At 38.9% G+C, this 11,288-nt stretch overlaps 2 pseudogenes; one reads left to right on the forward strand and one right to left on the reverse strand.

Moving 5' to 3' along the window:
* Positions 1–4,020: 4,020 nt before the first annotated feature.
* On the forward strand, positions 4,021–9,684 carry LOC143397524 (transmembrane protein 126A pseudogene; annotated as a pseudogene).
* Positions 5,766–8,333, reverse strand: LOC143404083 (centrosomal protein of 57 kDa pseudogene; annotated as a pseudogene).
* Positions 9,685–11,288: the final 1,604 nt, after the last annotated feature.

Genomic DNA, 11,288 nt, shown 5'->3' on the forward strand with positions numbered 1-11,288 from the left:
CCCATCCCCACTTTTAGATAATTATGAAAATCAATTATTCCTTCCTCTATCCCTTCAGGTATTCTTGGGCACCCACCATGTGGCCAGAATTGAGAAGGAAGGGCACACCAAAATGTTCTGAGAAATGTCAGCTGCAATACATTCATGAAGGGCTACTAGCAAGGGGTGGGTGCCAGCTGATTGCTGTGCACACCTGTAATGCCAGCGACTCTGGAGGCCGAGGCAAGAGGATCAAATGTTTGAGGCTATCCCTGGCAACTTAGACCCTGTCTCAAAAAAATAAAAAGGACTGGGAATGTAGCTCAGAGGTAAAATAACCTTGGTTCAAGCCTCAGTACTGAAAAAGAAATGGAAAAATAAAGAAGAGGCTGCTAACTGCCCATAGCATTCTTTTGGCGGGGGGCGGGGCAGAGGCAGTGGATACTGGGGAATGAACCTAGGGCCTCCTGCAGGTGCTCTACCTCTGAGAGCTCAAGATCTCTCTTTGTACCTCTTCCCCAGGGCCAAGAGGAGTCAAAGCAGTCTGCTGGGGGATGCTGCCATTTTACCCTGCACTGGCTCCTCAGCCCTATCAGCCCAAACTCTACTAATGTACCAATCAGCATTTCCTAGTTTTATCTAATCTCTTCTATTTGCTCCACCCTCTGAGAAGGAAATAGGAAAACAGAAGTTGGTAAAATCTTGTGTCAGAAAGCAGGGTTCCATTTCTAGATCCAAGAAAAACTTCCTGTTTTGTTAAGACTTTTCTTAGGAGCGGAAACTAGCTCTCTCAAATGAAAACCACAATTAATAATTCGCTAATGTGTACTGTGTATTTAGCAAGCCTAAAATACAAGAGGGGATTGGTGAAGAGAAACCATCAGCTGAACGCCCCCAACTGAGCAGAGTTCCTCCTCACTTTCCCACCACCACTGCCTGAAGGAACAGGGACAACTAGGGGAGTAGAAAAGCATTTGGGACAACCTGTCAAAGTAACCCAGCAAAGCCTCAGCGGTCACTCAAGGACTGTGTTACTCAGATTGCTCATCCTTTTTCCAGATGGAATTAAATTTTTACAAAACAAAACAGAAAAGCTGCTGTGTTGGCCTACAAATTAACCCCAGGATTGGTTCCAACATATGAAGTTTATGTCTTGCTTTCCTTATGTAACCAATACAGCTGGTGGTGGAGTAGGAAGTAGAGACAAGAGGATTCTATTCAAGAGCCCTGGATGACAGACATTTGGAGCTGTATTACTAGAGCTTAAGACCTCCACCATCCTGGCAATAGAAGAAGAAAATACATGGAGAATTCACACCTGCACTTCCGTGCTTCAGCCTGGAAGTGACAGTTTCTCAGTGGTTATAAAAACAAACAGGGGGCTGGATAGATGGGAAAGCATATAAATATTTGGTAAGTAATAAATACCTCTTCCCTAGCATCCTTTGGGGGTTGGGGAAAGTGCATACTGGGGACTGAACCCAGGAGCTTTCTACCACTGGGCTATAGCTCCAGCCCTTTTTGAGACAGGGTCTCACTAGGTTACCTAGCCTGTCCCCAAATTTGTGATCCTCCTGCTTCAGCCTCTGGAGTTGCTGGAGTTTCAGGTGTGCACCACTATGCCTGACTTCCTAGCAGCCTTTTAATGCTTCAAGCATGCTACAACATGTGTAGCAGCTCAGAATCCTAAAAGGATCACTTGTCTCATCTAAGGTTCTTTCTTATTTATTGAGCATCTTAACGTCTCTGGTCAAAAATAGCCTGCCCCATTTAAGGGTGGATTCTATATAAGGACTTCACTCTCAAAAGTTTCTCTCTCTCTCTCTCTCTCTTTTTTTTTTTTTTTTTTTTTTTTTTACCTAATTAGCTAGTCCACAGGAACTAGCAGTTCAGCATGATCTCACAGAATGTTGTTGGGAGACTGACACAGCTTGGTATCCCTGGAAGCATGGATCCCTGGAAGTCACTGGAATCAAAGCTAGTTTTTTTTTTTTTTTTTTTTTTTTTTTTTTTAAATCATGGAATTGTAAGCCATCCACATGTAATTCAACTTAAATGACAACGTAAAACTGAAGAATTGTTCTCTGAAGGATAGTTGACCAAAATTGTTTCAAATACATTATGATTCAAGCCTCCTCTTGCAAGAGTTGACTCATGTTTGACTCTAGGCCAGTGTCTTCATGCCCAGGGAGGATTCTCTGTACTCATAATAATTAGTAATTAGTTATATATACAGTCACACACCTATGATGAAGTTCTCATGAACAAACTTGTGTGCCCTTACCAGGAAGCAAAAAGATTCACTTTCTGTATGATAGCTCATCCAGTTTTTAAATTTATCTGCCTTCCCCTCTTGCTCCTTGCTTTGGGAACATTTTGTCATTCATCAAAAAGGCAGGAGAGAGCAAGGGAAATACAGATGAGTAGGAAGCTCACTGACTTCACAGGGCGGTTCTCAGTCACTTTGTTTTACTTGGCCTGCTTCAGAGCTATTTGGGGACACATGAGGTTCTCCAACCATGAGGCCCTTTCCAGACCTCCTTTCCCCTTAGAATGACACATTATCCTCCCTTCAAATGTGGCAATTGTAAATTCCTGCCTGAGGAGCAGCAATTGCTTTGAATTACACACTATTTGAATAACCCAGTATGGAATTAACAAGGCCTCATTGTTCTTCAATACTTTATTGAAATCTGTTGTAGTAATTTCTGACATTATATTCCCCTGCCTTGCATTTGACTATGCAAAGGAACAGTTTTTTTTCTCCACATTGTAATTGGTTATTTTTAATTTTATATGTAATAAAACTTCTTTTTACCATTTTATCAACACTGAACAGGAAGAAATAATAGTATCGGGGTTTTTCATTTAATTTTTTTCTTTCCATTTCCCTCTCTTTGGCATCTCTGATATGATCCCTCACCTTAAAAGTTTCTCAAATTTGGAGTGTCCAAAATAGTACTTCATGACTGCCATATACACACAGTATATCCACACAATTTAGGATTCTCCCCCCTTACAATTTGAGTATATGCTCTTTCTTAAATAGACCTCAGGAGCACCAAATCAATCAATAATCATCCCTGGCTCGTGACACACTCATCATTGGTCTAGAATGCTATCTTAAATGTGTTTTTATGACAACTCAAGACAATCTAGATTTACTCTTCAAATTAAAAACAATTATTTGGGTGAAGTGACACATAGCTAGTTACAGTGACTCCTGAGGCTGAGGCAGGAAAATCATTTGAGCTCCAAAATTGAGGAAGCCTGGGCAACAGTAAAATGCTATTTTTTGTTTGTTTTGTTTTCTTTCTCCTAGTACTATGGATTGAACCCAGAGGCCCTCTGCCACTGAGCTACATTCCCAAGACCTTTTTAATTCTCTTTTGAATTTTGAGACAGGGTCTCAAAAATTTGCTAAGACTGGCCTCAAACTTGCAATCTGGCCAAGCATGGTGGCACACACCTGTAATCTCAGCAGCTGGGGACAGGAAGATCGAAAATTCAAAGCCAGATGCAGTAATGGCGAGGCACTAATCAACTCAGTGAGACCCTGTCCCTAAATAAAGTACAAAATAGGACTGGGGATGTGGCTCAGTAGTTGAGTGCCCCTAAATTCAATCCTCGGTACCTGCCCCCCCCCCAAAAAAAAAACACTGGCAATCCTCCTGCCCCACCCTCCCAAATCACTGGGATCATAGGCATACCACCATGTTCAACTAAGACCCCATTTCTTTAAATTAAAATTTTTTCAAAAAGTTTCTCACTTGTAAATTTTTTAATCATTTGCAGATAAAACTTAACAACCAATAGTAAATCTACCAATATTTACTTCCTAACTAAAATTGTTTGTAACAGAATCAAAATTGAATCTGTCTATAATGACAAAGTCTAAAAGTAAGATCAATAAAAATGTTGAAATCAAGATGTAACAAGGTTTTAAGTAATCACATTTTGATTAGACTTTTATAAAGGTTAGAACAGACCCTTATAAAGGTTTCTGATTGAGAGAATGTGAATCAGTGTATTAGGGCCATCATGGAATCTTATAGCCCAGTGAAGTCTAATAAAGGTCATGAAGATAAAAACCAACTTGCAGCCAAAATAACTACTGAGAAAATTTCATACCCCATGAATAGGTAATGAAGTAAAATCTATACACCACTGAATAAAAATATAAATTCTGCTTAATAATATAAAATTTTAGGCCTACATTGCTTTTACTCCCCCAGAAAATGTTTTTCAAATCTGAAAAGGAATAATCTTAACTCATTTGTCCTCAACAACTTCTCAGATCTTGTGCCTAGGCTGAAATTTTTGTGTCAGGAGAATTGGGAGATATTTTTGATATAGTTATACTATCAGAAGTATAATGATATTTTTCTTATTTACTGAACCCAGAGGTGCTTTACTATTGAGAGACAACCTCAGCCCTTTTTTGTTTTTTACTTTGAAATAAGGTCTTACTAAGTTGCCTAGTCTAGCTTCCAACTTATGATCTTCCTGCCTCTGCCTTCCATGTAGCTGGGATTATAGGGATGTTCTCCTGTGCCTGCCTAATAATTTTTTTAAAAAAAAATCTTTGAGATGGTGGAAGATAGCTGTGCCAGGAAGGGTGGAATAAAGGTTATATCTTAAGCCCTAGCATGTTAGAGGAAGAACTGGAGAGGCACCAGCTGTTGAGAGGAGAGTAATAGGGTCAAGATAGAAAACTATCAAGGAAAATTCAGTTTTTGATATGATAGCCAGAAAAATTGAACAACTACTAGAAGCAGAAAGGAATCTACTTGAACATGGATCCACATACGTTGGACTTAATGCTGCTCTCTATGGCCTAATAGCAAACAGTCCTTTCCAGCGCATCTTACCATAACACAAGCCGGAATAGCTGCTGGCTTACCAATAGCAGTTCTCCCATTGACAATGAATGCATCTTTCAAAGGTTTTGTAAGTTTACCTTTGAATATAGGTGATTTGAATTGTGAAAACTGTACCATGACACAGGGTGGACTTGTTGGTTTTGTTTTAGGAGGTCTGTACCCTATGTTCTTGGCTATGACTATAAATGATGGCCTAGAAGCCAGGTATCAATCAGCCCTGGTACCAGACAAAGGAAACACCTTAATTTACTGGATTAAAATTTCTAAGCCTATCTTCAGAAAGATATTATTTCCCATTTTACTTCAGACTATGTTGGCAGCATAGTCTAGGGTCTAGACCATATAAAGTACTTATAAAGGCCCTTCAGTTACCTCACTAGAAATTCACTCATTTCGAGCAAATGTGTATACAAAAATAAAATTGTAAAGATAACCTGTCTCTTAATGTTAAAAATAAACATAAACTTGTAATTTATCTTAAGAGGTATGATTCTGGGGCTGTGGCTGTGGCTCAGTGGCATAGCACTTGCCTAGCATGTGTGAGGCACTGAGTTCAATCCTCAGCACCACGTATAAATAAATAAAAAATAAAGGTACATCATCAATTAAAAAATATTAAAAAAAAAAAAAGAGAGGTATAATTCTGGGACCTACAACAAAAGGCTACACACAGAGCAACAAAGACTGGACTCCAGATGCCCACTTAATACATTAAGCATTGAATTTGGACTGTAACATGAGAAAAAAATACAGAAGTTTTCAATGAAGACTTTACAAAGTCAAACAGGAAAATTAAAACAAAAATTGATATAGCAAAAAAAAAAAAAAATCTTTAGATGGTGACCATGAATGCTTTTTTTTTTTTTTCCTTAAAAAAGTTTACTTTATTGACATGAATGGCAAATTTATAAAAAGGTAACATGTCTTGATCTTTTCAAAATTATAACAACATCATTAAAATGAAAATTTTGTGTGTATTTTGCTCATACTGTACAGAAAAAGGAAAGCAAATATTCACGGGGTTCTCTGGGTTTCAAGATTTAAAAATATCACAATGCTTTGACTGAATAACATGATTACAAATGGGTATATATAAAAACTGCAGATGTGTATGCTTCACAACATCTCCCTTCTCTCTCATTCTCACTTTCTTCAAAAATCTCATTTATTAACAATTTGTTTACACTTTAAAAAATGCTTTCATAAATCTTACAGGTAGTTAGCTTAAAATGATTGCTTGGATCTTTAACTAAAACTAACAGTGGATAAAAAAGCAATATAAGTGCATTCAATACTGATCAATGTCTGAAATACCAAAAAAGAAAAAAACAATAACCCAAATCCTCTTAAATATATAAATATTTAAATATGAAAACCTCCATCAATAGTTGAAACAAAGTGTATTTAATGGTTTTAAGGGAAAAGGGAAGTGGGCACTTTATGCCAGAAGATTTAAAAAAGACTTTTCTAGCAAACCCTGCTATGGAAAAGCCTCATATTTTGAAAATTTAAACCTAATTTGAATGAAGAACTATTTAAAAAAAAATCACACCCACAAGTTTAAAAAAAAAAAAAAGGGAAAAAAAAAAAAAGCCACCCGGTAATTAGTGAAGGTGCAATATGTCAGTGAGGCAAATTCATTTCAAAGAAACAGGGGCTTCTTAGGCCTTAAAACTCCCTTGGTTTCCATTAAAATGGTTTCACAGTTGTTGTGCGTAACACAGGACTGGGTAATGAAGCTTGGGCCCCCTATCACCTGCTATTAATTAACTCTAACATAAGTGAGTATGAAACCTGGAAAGTGAATTGTCAACATCTGATTGATGAGGTACAGATTATCTGAATAAAATTTATGACCTGGCACGAGGAATCAGTAATCCCAACACAAGTTACTGCTTTGTAATGAATTCTGTATGGTTTGCATGTCCTTCAATAACTGAAGATTTTTCCTGCTTTTTTCTCCAGGTCTCTGTTTGGCAAAATCCTTCTTACTTGTGGTCCCTGTGATTCCAGAAGAACGGCTGCTGACATTTCCTTCTTCATCGAGAGTCTTTTTGTTAGCTCTTAATTCTTTCTTTTGCTTCTCTATCTTCTGTTTGTCTAGCTGGGCTTGGTATTTTCTGACTTTAGTTATTTGGTTGGCTTTTGCTTCCATCCTTCCCACTAATGCCTCAAGTTCACACTCTAAATTATCTTTTAATTCCATGGTTGGTGACTCCTGGATAAGTTTTGCAAGCTGCTGATGATCAAAGCTCATTTGCCCAAATTCATCCTGCAAAGTCTGTAAGACTTCTGACAACTCTTCATTAATGGTGCTGGAGGAGGAAGGTGTTACAGACTTCTTACTTTTACTACTTCGTGAAGATACAGATACTTGTTTTGCCAAAGGAACACTGTTGACTATTCGGTCATTACACAAGGCTTTACTATGTTGTTTCATCAGATGCAAGACATGCTGAACATTGGCTACTACAGCATGGCTAGGACTGGTGGACTTTCCGGCCACAAATGGCATATCACCCAAGCATAATCGATAATGTGGTTGCGCACCAAAATAGTTTCTAGGACCTTTCTTTTCTGGTGGTTTTGACTTCTTTTTTTTAATTTTTCTTGCACTGGGAACATATGAAGCTGCATTATCTTCAAAGATAAGTTTATTTGTTTCCAGACCAGTCTGCAACTCAGCTGCCTTAGCTTGCATACGTTTCCTTTCCTGTTCTTCTTCATGGAGTTTTGCTTCCAATTCTTGCATTTTTTTTTCTGCAAGGGCCTGCATTGTGGTAAGTTTGTTATACTCCTGTTCAAGAAGATCCAGTTTTTCAAGTTGGGTTTGAACATGTGTTTGATCATGTTGTCGTTCTCTTTCTAGGGAAACCTGTTTTTCTAAGACGGATGTCCTTTCCATTTCTGCATGCTTTATCATATTTCGCATGTATTCCAATTGTTTTTCCAAAAGATTACATTTATTTTCTGCAGCTAATAACTGGGATGTCAGTTCTTGATTGTGTTTTGATTCTTCATTCTTTGAATTCTCCCTTTCTTGAATCTGTTCATCCAGTACTTTTTTATACTCAATGGTTTCTCTTGACAAGGTTTTCACACTTTCTTCTGCCTGAATCCTTTCAAGTTCCAAGCGACGAATCTTATCTTGAAGATTCTTCAGAGCAGAAAAGATGGCTCTACTATTGCTTTCTGGATAGGCAAGGGTAGGCTTATTTGGAGAGCGTCGTAGATCACTATTAAGGAAAGGCTTATCAGATGGATATGATACATAAGGAGATGAAGAATGGCGAACCACACCCCTATTAGACCTTGATGGTTCAGCTGAGATGTTCGAGAACTGAGAATCAGAAACTGCAGAGACCGATGCCGTCGCCATTTTTCTGTCTGCCCAGCGCGGGCCTCCGCAGCTCCGGAGCGGTCTAGATTCTCTACTACTTCAAGAGTCGAGAGCCGCCCCCCAGGGGCGACCCTAAGCCGAACCCCTGATGGGAGCCATGAATGCTTAAAAAAAAAAAAAAAAAAAAAAAGTCTGTAATCTGTACTGAAAGGATTTTATCCTATACAGTTGCATGCCAGCTTCTCCCATTTCCAAACCAGAGGCTTTCTTTGAAGAATTTCTATTAGAAAAAAATAAAAAGAAGTGGTCATGGCTGCTGTCAATAATTTCATTAGTGAGGAGATAGATCGAAACAAGTTCCTTAAAGGAATTAGCTCTAAATTGAGGTGGCACACAAATGAAGCTAGATGAGTCTTTTATAGACCCTTGATTCAAAGGTGACATAAACAAAAACCCAATAAGATTTAAAAATAACAACAAAAATAAATAAAAACCCAAATCCAAAATCATGTAGTAATGTATAGGGAAGCAATACATATTTTAAATTATACCCCCAAAATCTGTTAAATTAAATCAAAATCTTGGGAACAGGTAGAAGAATCACTACAAAATTTAGGAAAACTGCCATACCTCCCAGGTGTTGATTGATTTATTTTTTTTCATATGAGTGGTGCATGTCTCCAAACCAATGAGTGAGAAAAACATGATGGGAAATTTGAAACATAAACTTTCAGACCACTGCTGATGACAATTTTTAACAAATATTCAGAGCTGTATCTAAATTAAAAGAAGCAAGGAGGTAAAAGTCCCAATTTGAGCCCAAAGTATTTCATATTTCGTAAACTATTTGGGGAAATTCCACAAAATCTGCAGGCCAAGTAATTTTATTTACTCTAACTCTCCAACCTTTCTATTTCACTTTGCTTCTGCCATTGTTATAAAACTGAGACGACAGCTGGAATAAACCTAGGAGCTCTCTTTTCCAAGAACAAACTACATATGCATCCTAGGCAGATACGAAAAGTTTTTTTCTTCCAAGTACAGGCTCTTGTCACTGTTGAGAAATGCTCTCCATGTACCTGTCTGCCTCAGATTGCCTTGTACTGACCAACCTCACCAGATTATCATGTTGTTAGGAGATGTGCTTTGGCACAAGACAGCGCACGCTCTGAGTCACCAGTGGCCGCGTCTGCTTATTTAAGACTTAGGAGGCTCAGCCCCAACAAGCTGGTGATTATCTACTGGGCACAGCAAAGCTCTGAGAATCTGAGGTCTCCCTCGTCACAGCTTTTACTCCTTTTCCTTCCATTCCACCTTCCATCCTTCAATGACCTAGTTAATCAGATGGCCTTTGTGCCTAAGTTTTCCCAATGAGGACTGGAGCCTTGCCCCTGACCTGGGGTTCAATTACACGGTCTTGCTCTTCACCAACTCCATACATTTCTCTCTGTTCTTCCACAGACCCAGTGCCTGGGGGTCTGATGAGAGTCAGTCAGTTGCTAAAGAGCCACTTCAGGACTTTAGTCCAGCATCTGGACTCCCACAGTCATCATTCCTGCTGCTTAATTTGCTCCCTGAAAATATTGATCCTAAACCAGATCCTATCTGGCCTTATCTACTCAACCCACTTGGTTATCTTTCCCAGAGCCAGTCTAGCCTGCTGGGTTAGTCTCCTTGCTCTGACTCACCCACCTGATTCTGTACCCTGTCTTCCCATCAGCAGATGCTGCTAGAATGTTGATGATAGCAGTAATTAATGTTAAATTAAGAGCCTAGTCTGGTTCAGTGAGGTGGCACATGCCCAATCCCAGGGACTCAGGAGGCTGTGGCAGGAGGATTGTAAATTTGAAGCCAGCCTCTCAGCACCTTAGCAAGATCCTGTCCCAAAATAAAAAATAAAAAGGGATGGAGATATAGCTCAGTAGTAAGTAGCCCAGGGTTCAATCCCGAGGACTGTTGAGAAACAAAAGATAAAAAATGACTTACTGTTCTGGGGGCCTGATGGACTTAAATTCATTTAATTATGACTACAATGGTGGAGAAACTGAGGCTGGGAGATATCAAGGATTTGTTCAATGTTACCCAAAGAGTAAGTAGCACAGCTATAATTTGAACCTGGATTTTTCTGATACCAAGTAAATACTGATAACCACTAGGCCAAGCCTTCTCAGTATTCATTTTGTCTCCACATTTCCCCCCAATATGGTATGTTTGTTAAAGAACTAGGAATATGGATGCCTGAGATAACTGACCTTGACCCTCAGGGACTGTACAGAATCTCAGTTATGCTGCCTCTCAGCAGGCCTTGGTTTTAGGTTCAGGCTTTGGACACAAACAATTAGAAAATGGATTCATGCTTCTATACTCCAGCTGACTTCACTCTCAGGTATGTGCAGATTTCCCTGGGATCTAGGAAGCCTCAAACCACAAGGTTCTGGCTCAAGCTTTCTGTTTTACTGATGAGAATTAAAGCTCAGAGAAGATAAGAGACTTGTCCCATATCACACAGCTAGTTAATGGAAGGCCAGGACCCAGCCTCCTGAGTCTAATCTTTGATGTGGACCAATAAAGGAGTCCTAACTGCAAGGATAATAAATGTTTCCTATGAGGAACAAATTACTGCTACCACCCATCTTTGCCAGGAACCAGGGCCTTCTGAATGCATTTACCAGTTTAGAATCCAAAAAGGCGTTTGTAAATGTATTCACATAATTGTGATCTAATTTACTCCACAAGACAAAATCAATTTCATGATAAGAAGCCGGGCACAATAGCACACACCTATAATCCCGGAAGTTTGGGAGGCTGAGGCAGGAGAATCGCAGGTTCAAAGCCAGCCTCAGCAACTTGGTGAGGTCCTGAGCAACTTAGGAAGACTCTTTCTCAAAATAAAATATAAAAAAGGGCTGGGGTGTGGCTCAGCACCTGATACAAAAAAAGAAAGAAAAAAAAAAAGAAGAAGAAGAGGAGCAATTTAATCAAGTATTTACTACACACCAGAGACTGCTCTATGTATTAAATTTATTCAGTACACATAAACCCTAGGAAGTAGTGCTTTAAAATTCCCATTTTACAGATAAGGAAAC

The sequence above is a fragment of the Callospermophilus lateralis genome, chromosome 1, assembly GCF_048772815.1.
Source record: "Callospermophilus lateralis isolate mCalLat2 chromosome 1, mCalLat2.hap1, whole genome shotgun sequence".
Taxonomy (NCBI): domain Eukaryota; kingdom Metazoa; phylum Chordata; class Mammalia; order Rodentia; family Sciuridae; genus Callospermophilus; species Callospermophilus lateralis.